At 39.6% G+C, this 13,527-nt stretch overlaps 1 protein-coding gene across 2 annotated transcripts in view; it reads right to left on the bottom strand.

Annotated features, from left to right (window-relative positions):
- The window catches only part of SLC10A7 (solute carrier family 10 member 7), a 215,304-nt gene that overhangs the window by 14,827 nt on the left and 186,950 nt on the right, over positions 1-13,527 (bottom strand). The gene's annotated exons all lie outside the window — the stretch shown is intronic.

Below are 13,527 nucleotides of genomic sequence, written 5' to 3'. Positions count from 1 at the left end.
AGTTGACAGGATCCAACTAGACTTTATGAGATGGCATTTGACTTTATGGAAGTGAGCACTATGCACGCATTTACAATTTTACAGGGACTTTAAGCTGTCATGCTGAAAAATGTTTATAAAACATTAATCAAAAAATGCCTCTTTAATACAATGCATTGTCTGAAAGATGTTAGAAGGCACATATTGTAAATGGATTCTTTTTCTGACTAAAGTAATTTCTACCAAAACCATTTCCCCATTGCTATACAAGTACACAGTGTGGATAGATAAAGAGCACTTTCTCAGCACATTACTACCTGATCCAAACACTTGGGAAATCACTAATGTACAGCATGCCATATTTCCATGTCACACATGACACATTTGTCTAAAATTACCCAACAGAGTTTGACATTGCAGCATATTCCATAGCAGAGCTTTCAACTGACATCTGCCAAGTAAGAACTTCAAGTAAGAGCTTTCTTCTTCTAACAAGCAAGTAAGAGTTTTCTTTTATCCTATGCCCATGATGGAAGTGATAAAACAATAAGTACTGGAACTCAGGTTTTTTTTCTAGTTTAATATGTTTATTTTATGCTCCTTGAATTTGTAAGCTTCCCTCATAGCAGTGCTTCATCACTGCTATGATTTGAAAGAACTTAATAGAACATTTTTATTACTACCAAAATGTGGGCCATTATCCCTCACACCCAAAACAGAATTATTGCTAGATGCTACACTTATTTACTTTATTGTATAGTTTTTTTCCCCCCTTAAACGTCTGTATGCCTAACAATTTATCCTAAAACTTTATTGCTTACATTACTGAACCACATTCCAAATCACTTGTGCATTGCACATATGAGACACTGCAGTATTTTTACTTGGAGAAACATATTTGGTACAGCAGAAAGATAATACTGCTGAGCCTATGGACGCACGAGCCATCAGAGATGAAAGCAGAACTCACAAAAACCAATGAAAATATTAGAACACAATCATCAGTTTACGGCTTATAGTACTATATTTTACTTATCTGTACATTTCTAATCTGTTGATTACCATGTTGCTTAAAACTGCTGTATATAAGAAAAAAGACTAAATAGAAGCATTACTGAGGTGCAAGTAATATTAGCTTCTTTGTCCCTACCCAAGTTACATTGCCTTTCTATAGGATTGTTTGAGGCTGATGGTGTAGGAAGTACTGCCAGGCCATTTAAGAATACTGTATACTGAGTAAAGTCCTTTGCAGAGAGGAAAAAGTCTCGAACTGAAAGTTGTCAGAGAAAGGCCATTTCAGCTGGGTCTCCTGTGGTGGGGAATTCCATAGCCAAAAACTTGACCCCAGGGAACGTGCTTCATGATTTTGCCAACCATGCTGTTCCTCTCGATGGAGGTAGAAAGGACAGTTGTGGACAGAAATTAGTTCTAAACCATTTAGACTATAAATGGGCATCGCATTTATCCTGGGATAAACCATTTTATCTCTGTTGTCTCAGGATAAATCCTAAAAACGTTTCCTCGATAAGAGGTAGTAGCAATTTATCCCAGGATACAGCAATATATGTCGGTATAGTTATCCCAGCATTGTGACCGAATCAATGGCAGAACAGTGGCACTGCATTCAACTGCTCATTAAACTGTGGGCAATGTGTGTATGTGCCAATCCTGGGATATTTTGTTTTGGGACACACACAGGCACAACTTATGCAGGGACAAATCCAACATCTATTTCTAGCCCCAAGGATCAGCTATGGGAATGATGTTGTGAAGCAGGTAAGTTCTTGGATGGAGAGCTATCAGTGAGCACAGCGCACTGGTGACATTCTGATTAGCTTTTGCTCTAGAGAGGTTTCATATTGTATTGGGTGGAACTTTAATTTCACCTTTGCAGTTATTCTTAGGGAGCATAATTTGAAGAAGAACAATATAGCTAGGCCCTGAATCCTAAAGGAAGGGGCAAAATCTTTTGGGTAGCTGTTCATGCTGAGCTTTCTGGTTGTTGTTATTCTAGGACCTTGGGACAGCACATCATTTTGATGATATGAACAGGTGGCTTTAATCATAGCTGGATCCGGAAGGTTGCGCAGGTGTGGTGCTGCACGTGCACAGTGAGCTCTCTGAACTCAGTGGCTTGTCCATGTGGCTGCTGACAAAGCCTATGTTGGCAAAGCTCCAGAACCCAGGGAGTGAAAGCTGCCACAGTTCATACCCGCTCCTCCACTCCAAACAGGAGATAATCCTACTTCAGCTGGGAGCCTTGGCAGGTCTGTGCTTATCCTGATGGACAATGCAACCCATGCACCATAGGAAGGATAAAGAATCTTCAAAAGAGTTTTCAGGGCCCTAGCCCGGAGGCCTGAGAACAGGGACAAAGCACAGGTGCGGTGGAATTGAATCCCACAAGCCATTCAGAAGATCAGAGAGGAAAGCCGAACTCACAAAAAGCAGTGAAAAATGTTAGAACACAATCATCAATTTATGATGTTTCTATTGGCCCAGAAGTTACTCCGGGTTGTAAGAGAACCACTTTGTGCTATTCAGTCCTGCCTGTGTGAGATGACACCAGTTGCAAGAGACTTGATAGGGCTGTGATGCAAATAATGAAGGGGGGGGAGGGGGGAAGAGAAGATTCACCAGGAAAGAGAGAGATATATCTTTTGTCACTAACACCAAAAGAAAAGCTGGAGAAAAGCTAGTGCCCTAGGCAGGCTTTTACTAATTTTAGTTTTTAGCTGTTCAGGTCAGTGGTTCACTATATTCAGATTACCACAGAAGTCTGAGACTGTGCAATGTAAAATGTAGTTACTAAGAAACGGCATATCTTGGTGCTATCAAAATTTTAAGTAAATAAAAATGTAAAAGGGAAAAAAGAGAAAGTGCAGTTTGATCTATTTCTGGTTTTTCAATGAGTATGTTCAGATTGGAAGTGATGTTTAATGAATGACCCAAGCCATCTCACCAGATGCTAACAATGAAACATTTAACACCAACAACTGAAGACTGGTTCCTTAGACTCAGAAGCACCTCTACCTGCTTGACAGCATTGTAACAGTAATTAGTTAAAAGGGAATTCAAGAACAAATCAAACCACCATGAGTCTTATTTTAAATCTGGTTAATACCTACAATGGGACCCTTGCATATACATCGCAGTGTGGTAGCACTGACCCTAGTTATTTTAGAGACATTTTGTTGACATTTAGAGACACTTTATCAAGTAATTCTTCATACAGAAAATGTACATTAGGAGTTTGTCTCCTACTTCATCAGCTGTACCAAAGCGATGAGTTTCTTGCTCTCAAAGGCAACTCCAGAAACGCTCTTCTCTGAAGAGAGCTATGATAGGGCCTCAGAAACTATAATGGTTAAAAAGAAGTACCTACAGAGGTAGAGAGCTATTCCACAGACTGAGAGCTTTGTTTTAATAAACACACATTCTCCTTGAACACAACCATTCTGCTTCCTATGTAGCTGACGCTAGAATTGACTAAGCATAAAAATTTTGACTACGTGAATTTTACCTAAATACATTATTAGCATAGACATTATAAGACACTCACATGCATTATTCCTATTGTATTTGGGAACACGCAAGGAAGGATATGCCCCAAACTTGTTTCAAATTGTCAGTTAATTTGACTTTTAAGAATATATTATTTAAAAAAAAAAAATCTCTCCTGAAGCATCAATGCAAATGAAAAACGCATACATTAAACAGAACTTCTTCTCCCTTACTTTATTATTTACTTTTCTGGGCTATGGGAAAAGACAGCTATTAGAAGCTAGAAATGCTGGCACTGACTTTACCTTTGATTCTCTTTTCAGATTTTTTTTGGCCAGCAAAAGAGTATACTTGGTGAAAGAACCCCAAAGGGACTAAATGATTTACCTTTGCTATCACTTGGACAATAACTTAAGATTTTGTGGGTATTAGCTCTTTCTCCAGAGTTAGTGACAAGAACTGTGTATATCCATCTCCTGTTCTAAAATGCTGAAAATTAGGAATGTAGTAGTGATAGGGGCTGTTTTCTTTGTTTTAATTCTTGCACCCATAGCTTCAGAAGTGTCTCGAGTCAGCATCTGAGACCAACTGCCAGAAGAAGCACTGAAACTAGTACATGTAGATGCGACAGTCTCAGGAAGATTCAGCATCCTCTTCAATGCTCTCAAACTTTAGTATAGATGACATCTGTAGCCTCTGCCAGCTTGGGATAAAGGAATCTTGAGTTGTGTCCAAACTTGGATCTCCCCAGGGGTAATCTGTCAGCTATCTGCTGAGTATAACATAGTCTCTTAAAGTAGATAAATTAACTTTAACTGTGTTTTGGCGGGGAGGGAGGGTCGGGAGGCCTCTCTTGTGTCATTATCATTTTACAGCTGGATCTGTGTGTTTATTTATTTTTTTATTATAAAGAGGTATGAACTTGCTGTCATTAAAAACCTGCAATCTGGTTTTTAGTGTCTGATCCAATTAAGCATACATCTGGGAAGACACACAACCAAATAAATAATTGGAGAGGTGCAACTCTGAAATGACAATTGTTATTCATCGATCTCTTTTTGCAAGTCGAGATTGAGAGATGTAAACTTCAAGTGAATGAGATCTCCTGGGTGAGATTCTTCAGTTCAAACACAGTAAACAACTGTTGTTCTCTGATGCACATTTTAGTACTGCTGGAGGCAAACTTTCTAAATATTAATAAAAAACCTACTACTGGCAGAGAGTACAGATGAATAGGAAGCACTGGGAGCCAGTGCTGAATTTCTTGCCTATATTCAAAGTCTAATCAAAAAGCGTATGTCTCAGGTCAGATAAGAAGGGAGTTCCCTTAATTTCCTGGAGAAGCCCCCTTTTGCAGTCACAGAGAGATCAAATTTTGGAAAACGACAGAATCATGAACATCATGTTAAACGCAGCAGCAGAAAAGCATGCACTGTGTCCAAGCCTCACAACAAGCCATTTAAACTACAATATTTCTTACTTTGCAGTACACCTATCAAGAGATTATCTTCCTGGAAAAAGGGTCACTGTAGCCCTTTTGGGCTGCTCTGGCAGTATAGACCATGGGGATGTGGTGGGGGAAAAGGTATTGCCAAAACAATGCTGCTTTTTTTGCCTGCTATGAAATGGCATATATCAAAGCAGGCCTGGGTTTACTCTAAGAAGTGCCTGTTTGGCTATTGTACTCTAAGAGTCACACTGAAAACGACTGTGAATGTTCACTTCATATGCCAATCTGAAACACCAAGAAAGCAGCCTGGCAAACCAGAGGGAACTACTTCATTTAAAGAAAAGTATTTTACTATTCTACTGTATTGCTGTTGAAATGCTTCTACTATAAAAATATGATATGCTTAAAAAGCATATATAACATGAGGGTGAAGTCACTGGTTTGTCTTTATCAACAGATGAAAAAAACCCCTGTGCAGAACCCTGGAGACAGAAATCTTGCTGGCAAAAAAAAAAAAAAAAAATGCAAAGAAACCACAACTGGATCTAAATTGGGTTCGTTCAAGTGGGCTTGCAGAGCCAAGTAAATGAGTATAGTGTTCAGAAGTTTCCTCCTTAAAAATAAACCTATTAGAAATATGGTCAGGTGTAAACTTATGATTTCCTAAAATATTAAAAAAATATGCTGAAATCATGAGCCTCTGTCAGAAGTTTGTGTGTTGTCTGAGCTAAGGCCTGAATATTTTACTATAGAAAGAAAAAATGTAGAGAGGGAAACATCTAACTCTTGAAATTAAGTTTTATGAATATAGCACAGTAAGTCATGCACTACATTAAAGGCTTAATCTTGTTGATCAAACTCAGTTGGAGACTGAAATCATGATTTAAGTTGCTGATTTAAATCAATTCACTTTGCAGGCATACAGAAAAATGGACAGCTGGGGTGAGTGGGCCATAGCAAGAGTGCTTCTGCAAGGCTCTGTGCGCCACCGAACCTAGCCAGGAATTCAGAAGCTGCAATGGCTTCAGCAGGACCCTACTGAGTCTAACTGTTTTGATGAAAATGGAAAGTACATCTTAGCCCTAACATAGCTTCCAGCCATCCAATGAATGCCCCTACTAACAAGATTTTCTCTCTTAGGTGCATGTGTGTCACTTAAAGATCCCTTCCTCAGTCAGAAATTGTGAAACTAAATCAAACTGGAGAAATGTGGGCTGGATAAAACTACTACAAGGTGGAGAGAGAGCTGGCTCAATAGCTGTAAGCAAAGGGTAAATTATTAACAGGTCCAGGAAAGAATGGCAGGAGGTTCTGAGTGGAGTCCCACAGGAGTCTGTCCTGTTCAATGTGTTTATTAATGATGTACATGCTGGCATAGAAAGCTTCTCGAGCAAGTTTGCGGACAACATGAAACAGGGGAGGATTGTGAACATGCTGGAGGATGCAAGCGCACTTCAGGAAGAGCTGGACAGATTGGAAAGTTGGGCCAAAGCTAAAAGGATGAAGTTCAATGTGGACAAATGCAAGGTGCTACACCACAGGAGGAATAATCAAAAACACAAATACAAAATAGGGGACACCTGGTTGGATGGCAGCACTATGGAAAAGGACTTGGGAGTCTTGGTAGACCACAGACTTAATATGAGTCTGCAGTGTGATGCAGCTGGCACAAAAGGTGAATGTGGTTTTGGGCTCTATCAATAGAAGCATTACATGCAGAATACAGGAGGTGATAATGTCTCTCTGCTCAGCACTGGTTAGGCCTCATCTGGAGTACTGTGTGCAATTCCTGGCTCCACATTTTAAAAAGGATGTAGAGAAGTTAGATAGGGCCCAGAGGTGGGCAACAAAGATGAACAAGGACTTGGAAGGCAAATCATACAAAGAGAGACTGAAGGAGCTAGGCATGTTCAGCTTGCAGAAAAGATGCTTAAAAGGGGACATGATAGCAGCCTTCAAATACCTGAAGAGCTGCCATAAAGAGGAGGGAAGCACCATTTCTTTCTTGCTGCAGGAAGGATGACACAGACCAATGGCTTGAATTGCAGCAAAGTAAATTTAGACTGGATATCTGGAAAAACTTCTTCAGTGTCAGAATACTGAGGGAGTAAAATAGACTGCTTAGGAAAGTTGTGGACTCTCCATCCCTGGAGGTGTTCAAGAAGAGGTTGGACAACCACTGGTCAGGGATTATCTAGGCGTAGCTATGCCTATTTTCTACCATGGATATTTCCCATGCTTCTAGGATTTGCTGGTTGCTCCTGAAACCTCCCCACACCTTTTTTTTCTGTTATATTTATCAGGGTGTTTTTAAACCTCCCCAGAGGCACTGGGTATTGACTACAGCTAAGGCTAGGGGACTTCAACTGGGGTGTGCCATTATCCTGCTATGAGAAAAACTAGAGATTCCTGCCTAGAGGGTCTTGCCTCTCCACTCAGGGTCAGACTGATCACCATATCTGGGGTCAGGATGGAATTTTATGCCATGGTCAGAATGGTATGGATGGTGGCGGTTTTTGTTTTTGCCTTCTTCTGTAGTGGGGGCTGTGGTCCTCTACCTGGGACCTCTTTGAGCATATGCCTACATTTTATAGAAGCAGAACATTTTGTAGAAGTATTTCCTCTGCTTTACTTGTGGCAGGTTATGGTGTTAGGTCTACATTGTGTCAGGGCTGAGGGTAGTCTTATGCAGAGCTTAGATTATGGTTGTATGACATGGTTTGGATAGGGATGATCCTGCCTCAGGCAGATGATCTCTGGAGGTTTCTTCTAGCCCTGCTTCTCCTCTCGGACTCTAAAACCTATGTTAGATGATAATGAGGTACAAAGTGCAGGATTATGGGAAAGCAGATGATGACAAAGGCTCTGAAATGTAAAGACATAAAATGACTTGGAATCAAAGTTTAAATGGATCTCCAGGGTTATATGGTTGAAGTCCCTGCACAGATGCAGGATCCTACTCCTAAACCATTCTAGACAGATGACTACATAGACTTTTCTTGAAAACCTCTATTGAACAACATTCCACAACTTCCCTAGGCAGCTTGCTCCACTCTTCTACTGTCCTTATAATTATGAATTTTTTTCTGAGATTTAATCTAAATCTGTAGTTTAAAGCCAGTGCCTCTTGTCCTGCCCCCTGTGGCAAAGCAGAACAATTTTTCTCTCTCTCCTTTATGACAGCTGTTCAAATATTTAAAAACTCCTTTTTATGCCCTCTCTAAATCTCTTTATCTTTAACCCAAACTTACTTAGTTCTTCACATAGCTTGCATTCCAATTAAGTTATTAACTTCATATTTTAAGAAGAACATAGAGAAACCTTTGGATCCTCTGCAATTTCTCTACGTTCTTAAAATATGTTGCTCAGAACTAGAGAGGGTATTCCAGCTAAGGCCCAACCAATGCCAAGTAGAAAGGTACTTACTGCCCATGCTCCATGCCTTGCACATGTTGCTTGTTAATGTAACTGAAAATCCTATTTGGATCTTTTGCAACAATATCACTTCTGGCTCATGTGGAGTTTCTGATCCACCATAACCTCTAGATCCTTCTTGACAGTGCTACTGCCAAACCATTCAGTCTCTCCCATTCAGTACCAAACCAATTTCCCTTATTTTCTCCCTTAGGAGTAGCATCCTGTATATGCTCTTGCTGAATTTTATTTTTCTGTCTATTGCCCTTCTTTCCAATTTATCAAAACCACTTTGAATTGTAATCTTATCCTCTAAAGTGCTTGCAACTGCTCCCACTTTTCTTTTGTCTATAAATGTAATCATTTCACTCTGTTGTCCCACATCCATGTCATTAATTAAATGTTAAATAGCACCAGACAGACCCCTGTGAAACGTCACTTGAGATCTCCTGCCTGTCCGACATCAATCAATTTATAGTTGTTCTTGCTTGTAGTTATTTTACCAATTATGTATCCACCTAACAGTAATTCTATATAGCTCATATTTCTCCTGCTAACTTATAAAAATGTCATCTGGAATGGTGTCAAACGCCTTCCTAAAATCCAGGCGTATTATGACCACTGCATTCACCACATCTAAGGAAACAACTACCATGCCCAAAAGGAAATGCATTTGATTTGGCATAATTTATTTTTAACAAATCCAGGTTGGCTGCCAGGGATTACCTCTTCATCCTCTAGATCAGTGCTTCTCAAACTATCTGATCTGGTAGACCAGCAATTTTTTTTCCAGTGGGCCAGGGACCCATGCCCGTTTCAGCCGGTGGCAGCAACTGCGTGTAACAGCGCTACACAAATACGCGACCGGCTGTTTCTTTCTCTTTCCTCACCTCACACGACGTGACGTCACCTGGAGTGTTGGAAAGTACAAACTGTGGCACTATGACATATCAATGTTATGCTTCTGAAAATGTATTTCTTTCTTTCCTGGCAACTCGCTGCGGACCAGCGACCGGTGGCTCGTGGACCGGCAGTGGTCCGCGGACCACCACTTTGAGAAGCACTGCTCTAGATATTTGAAGAATATTTTTAGAATTTAGCTAGTAACCCCCCAGCTACTGAAGTCAGTCTGACTAATCTCTAATTCCCTGGGTTCTCCTTTTTAAATGATGGGAATTATGTTTGCTTTTTTCTCATCCTCTTGGACCATGGCCCATCACTTATGAGTTTGCAAATATTATCAATTGTGGCTTCAAGATTTCTTCAGCTAGTTCCTTCAGCATTCAGGGATTACTTTTTTCAGACTCTACTTACAAAATTTATTCAGATTATTAAAAGTTCTTTTACACGTTCTTCACTTATCATGGGGGCATGGATGAAGATTGAAGCAAAATAGACACTGAGCACCTATCTTCCTTAAAGCTTCCATTAATAACTCACCTTATCTGCTGAGCCCTAACACCAGATCCCACAATATCCCTGGTTTTTGATTTTCATCTGACATATTTGTATAACGTTTTTGTTACTGCCTTTAACATTTGCCACTTGTAACTTGTGGGGGTTTTTTGTGCTTTCCTAATTCCTAATTTTATTCCCATATGTTCATGCTATTCCTTTTTTACTTCCTTAGTGACATGTTCGTTCTTCTTTCCACTGTTTGTATGTATCCATTTTGATTTTCAGGAAGCTTAAAGCCATCTCCTATAGAACCTAGTTTAAAGCCCTCTTCATCAGGTTAGCCACACTGGTTGCGTCCAGACATGTGTGGACATTTGGTTCCCTGGGGACAACTGGTGGCTGCACACCTTAAGACTTTGACTTTAGTTCACCAAAATAAATACTTCTACTACTTAAGAGCATTTATGTAACTTGGAAGCTTGAATTACATTAACTTAAGACAGCACTGGCCAACTTCTATGCTGCATGCCATAGGGGCTGCAAATTAACCTCCTGTGCACAGCACACAGCCTGTGAGTTAGCCAGCCCTGATTTAAAAATGTAACAATAGAAAGAAAACAGGAAAATGTACCCTTAACTGGAAAAAAATCCATTAAGGACTTTTAAACAATCTATTGTCAATCATACCTAACATTCTGCATTTTTGGTAGTTGGAGTAGGTAGTAGCCACTTATTTTCTTCTGAACAAAACACCTACAAGTTGTAGTTATTCAAGTACTTGAAGGTTTAAATTAAAAAACAAAATATTGCTGAGTCTGCTTGTTTATTTTTCCTGCAGTGACTGATGGCCAGTAATTTGCTCTCTTTTGAAAATACAATAATCCCCTACATTTGACTGCAACTATGTGCAAATATAGGCAACAACCCTGCAGTATTGTTTTAGATGAACCATACTGATAGCTCTGCACTTCCTTCAGGCCTCTTCTTTCTTGCTGAATGAACTCCAGGGAATGGCATCATGTCGGGCTTTTCAGATGGATTATGTGAAGCCATAGCTCAATGTCATTTTCAATAGCAAGACTCATAATTAAAGGTCAAATAGTCACTTCATCTGCAATCAATCAATAGAAGAAGTACTAATACTAAGTACTAATCAATCAATGGCAAATGCACTAATAAAAGCCATGAATCAAATGCCTGCATATGTGTGTGCTCATATGAACTGTGCATGTATATGGGGAGGGAGTAAGGGGAAGAAAGAACAAAGTGCGGGTGAATAAGCCAGAAGGTATTGTGGGTACTGCATTTATCCACTCTATAAGTTTGTAGGCCTGACACACTAGGTAACTGAAATATAATTAAATATTATTGTATGCGTCTACCTGATGTAGTCTATTTATAAATCACTGAACGTTTCATTTAAATTAGGCAATATGAATCAGTTTGTGATATTAAATTAAAAATATAAAAAGACCTAGTCAGTATAATTTGTCTTTATGCAAACATGCCCTATATCCCGATCTTTGAGGGAAAAAAAACTGTGTCAGTCTACAAAATAAAACTCAGCATGTGTAAACACCACTCATCTCAGTGCAGAGTGAGCACTTTTCCACAGTTTCAACAGTGGAAGTGGCAGTTCGCCTCACGAGCATACACTGCATGGGAATTACTTGGTTTCATAACATGGTGTGGGAGAAAGTGCCTTATACAAGTCTTCTCATGCTTTTCCTTTTACCACTTCTAAAGCTTTAAAGCTGTCATTTCTTCTTCCTCTTTTGTTGGTTCCCTTCTAAATTCCCTAGGGAATGGATGAGAAGCACCTACTGGAGCTCTAAATGCCAACAAATGCCAAGCTAAGAGAAATCAATCTTAGGCCTAACAGTGAAACTGCAGTTGTAGGAGGTCACTTATATACTACCAGCTGAATAGCGGCACTAGAGCCTTGAAGGTAAACAGAAACAAATCCTTCCCAATGGGCTTGAAGGAAAATGTTAACCATGGTGATGGAACACAGAAAGAGATGTAATCCCTGACCATTCAGAGCTTGCAATGAAACTTGTAAATAAGCAGCCAGTGCAAAAAAAGCAAAGCATGAGTCATATCCTCCTAGTGGTGTGCCCACTGGAGAAGCAAACCTCAGCATGAGGCACCAGCTGGAATGTCTGAGTGCTCTTTAATGATAAGCTCAAAATGAAGCAATCCACCCTGAAGTTAAAAAAAAGAAGGTAAAAATAGTACTGTGACAAAATCTGAGTAGAAGAGGTGGGACTCCAACACTGTGCAACCTACCAACACTCTTAACTCCTATTAATTTGTGTATCCACCACTAGAAAACATAAATGTTATCAGAAGGAAGACTATGAGAGGCAGTAGATGATCCACATACATCTATTTGTAAGTAGTTGACACAAGAATAGCTAGCAAGAGAGGAATATAGCGTGCTCATTTTCAGTGAAAGCAATCCCAAGAGATATCTCAAATTTAAATAAAGATTTCTTCTGTATCAGAGGTTACACAAGTGTATACAGTTCCCATACAAACATCACACAATAATGAAAAAGAATCTTCAACCATTGCACATATATATGAGCTTGAATGCATGTAGCATTTATTTTATGTCATAGTTGTACCATAGGTCCACAAGTTCCTTACTATAATCACGTGTTGTGATGCACTAGTGCTGAAGTGCAGTGCTATTTAAGGTCTGACTTTATACTCAAAGCAGCAGAAACTAATTTGGTAAAAAATAATTCAAAATACTACAGCAGAGTCAAAAAAGAAATCAAATACCACATTTTCATGCATATAACTTTTTCTCCAAAACCAGTCAGTGGCAATTGGGGCAAACGTGAGAAGCACGGCTCTGCACAAGTACGGAAATTTGGTGGCGGGGGTGTGGTGGCAGCATTAATTACTGGAGCTCTAGAAGCCATAGCAATTAACACTTCCACTGCTCCCCCACTGCCAAATTTCCAGATGTATGGGGAGCTCCATCTGGCTGAATGATATAACCCCACATACTGGATCAGGTTGGTGCGTGGGGTCAGTTTGCAGCTGGACCTGGCACCCAGGATCACACTTGGCACTCCAGTTCCAGGGCCATGCATCACACTGGCTCCAGGAGAGAAAGCATTGGTCAATCAGACACCAGGACTGAAGGCTGCTCTGTCTGCTGCTTTCTATCTGGCTGTGAAGGCGTGGAATGTGAGGGAAGATAGGCAGGGGTGGCTGCAGCTTGGCTCCAGGCATCAGCCCTGAGAGCCTTCCCAAATATAGTGTAGCTATATTTTAATTGTATTTTTTAAATTTCTACCATAACATGTCTGTTATCAATAAGGAATTTTGAATGAAAAATACTTCAGTCATGTTTTAGACTAATGAATCATAATAAATAAAACATGCAGCCCAAAGATAAAGAAAAATGCACTTCTCAAGATAAATATACTGAATTTGGTAAAACTAAGCATAAAACAGTACTGTCCTTGGTGGTTTGTTTCCAAGTATGTTAAATACTTTATATTTGCCTTGGGCTAACCAGTTTTGAACAATAATACCTTTATTGTGTGACTACATAAGAATAACTGAGAACACTATCAGTAATGAACCTCAAACTTTATCAATATTGGATTAGTGATGGAACATCAAAAACAGGAAATAAAATAGCTTTCTTTAAAGGAGGAACACATTAATGGTTTAACAGTACTACTACTGATATCCCAGTTCAGAAGACTATGCTGTCTTCCTGTTAATAAACATTTATTTTCCCTGTGCAAAAATGTTAT

The sequence above is a fragment of the Alligator mississippiensis genome, chromosome 2 (genome assembly GCF_030867095.1).
Source record: "Alligator mississippiensis isolate rAllMis1 chromosome 2, rAllMis1, whole genome shotgun sequence".
NCBI classification, from domain to species: Eukaryota; Metazoa; Chordata; order Crocodylia; family Alligatoridae; genus Alligator; species Alligator mississippiensis.
The sequence above is the reverse complement of the archived record's forward strand: the minus strand, read 5'-3'. Positions and strand labels throughout refer to the sequence as shown.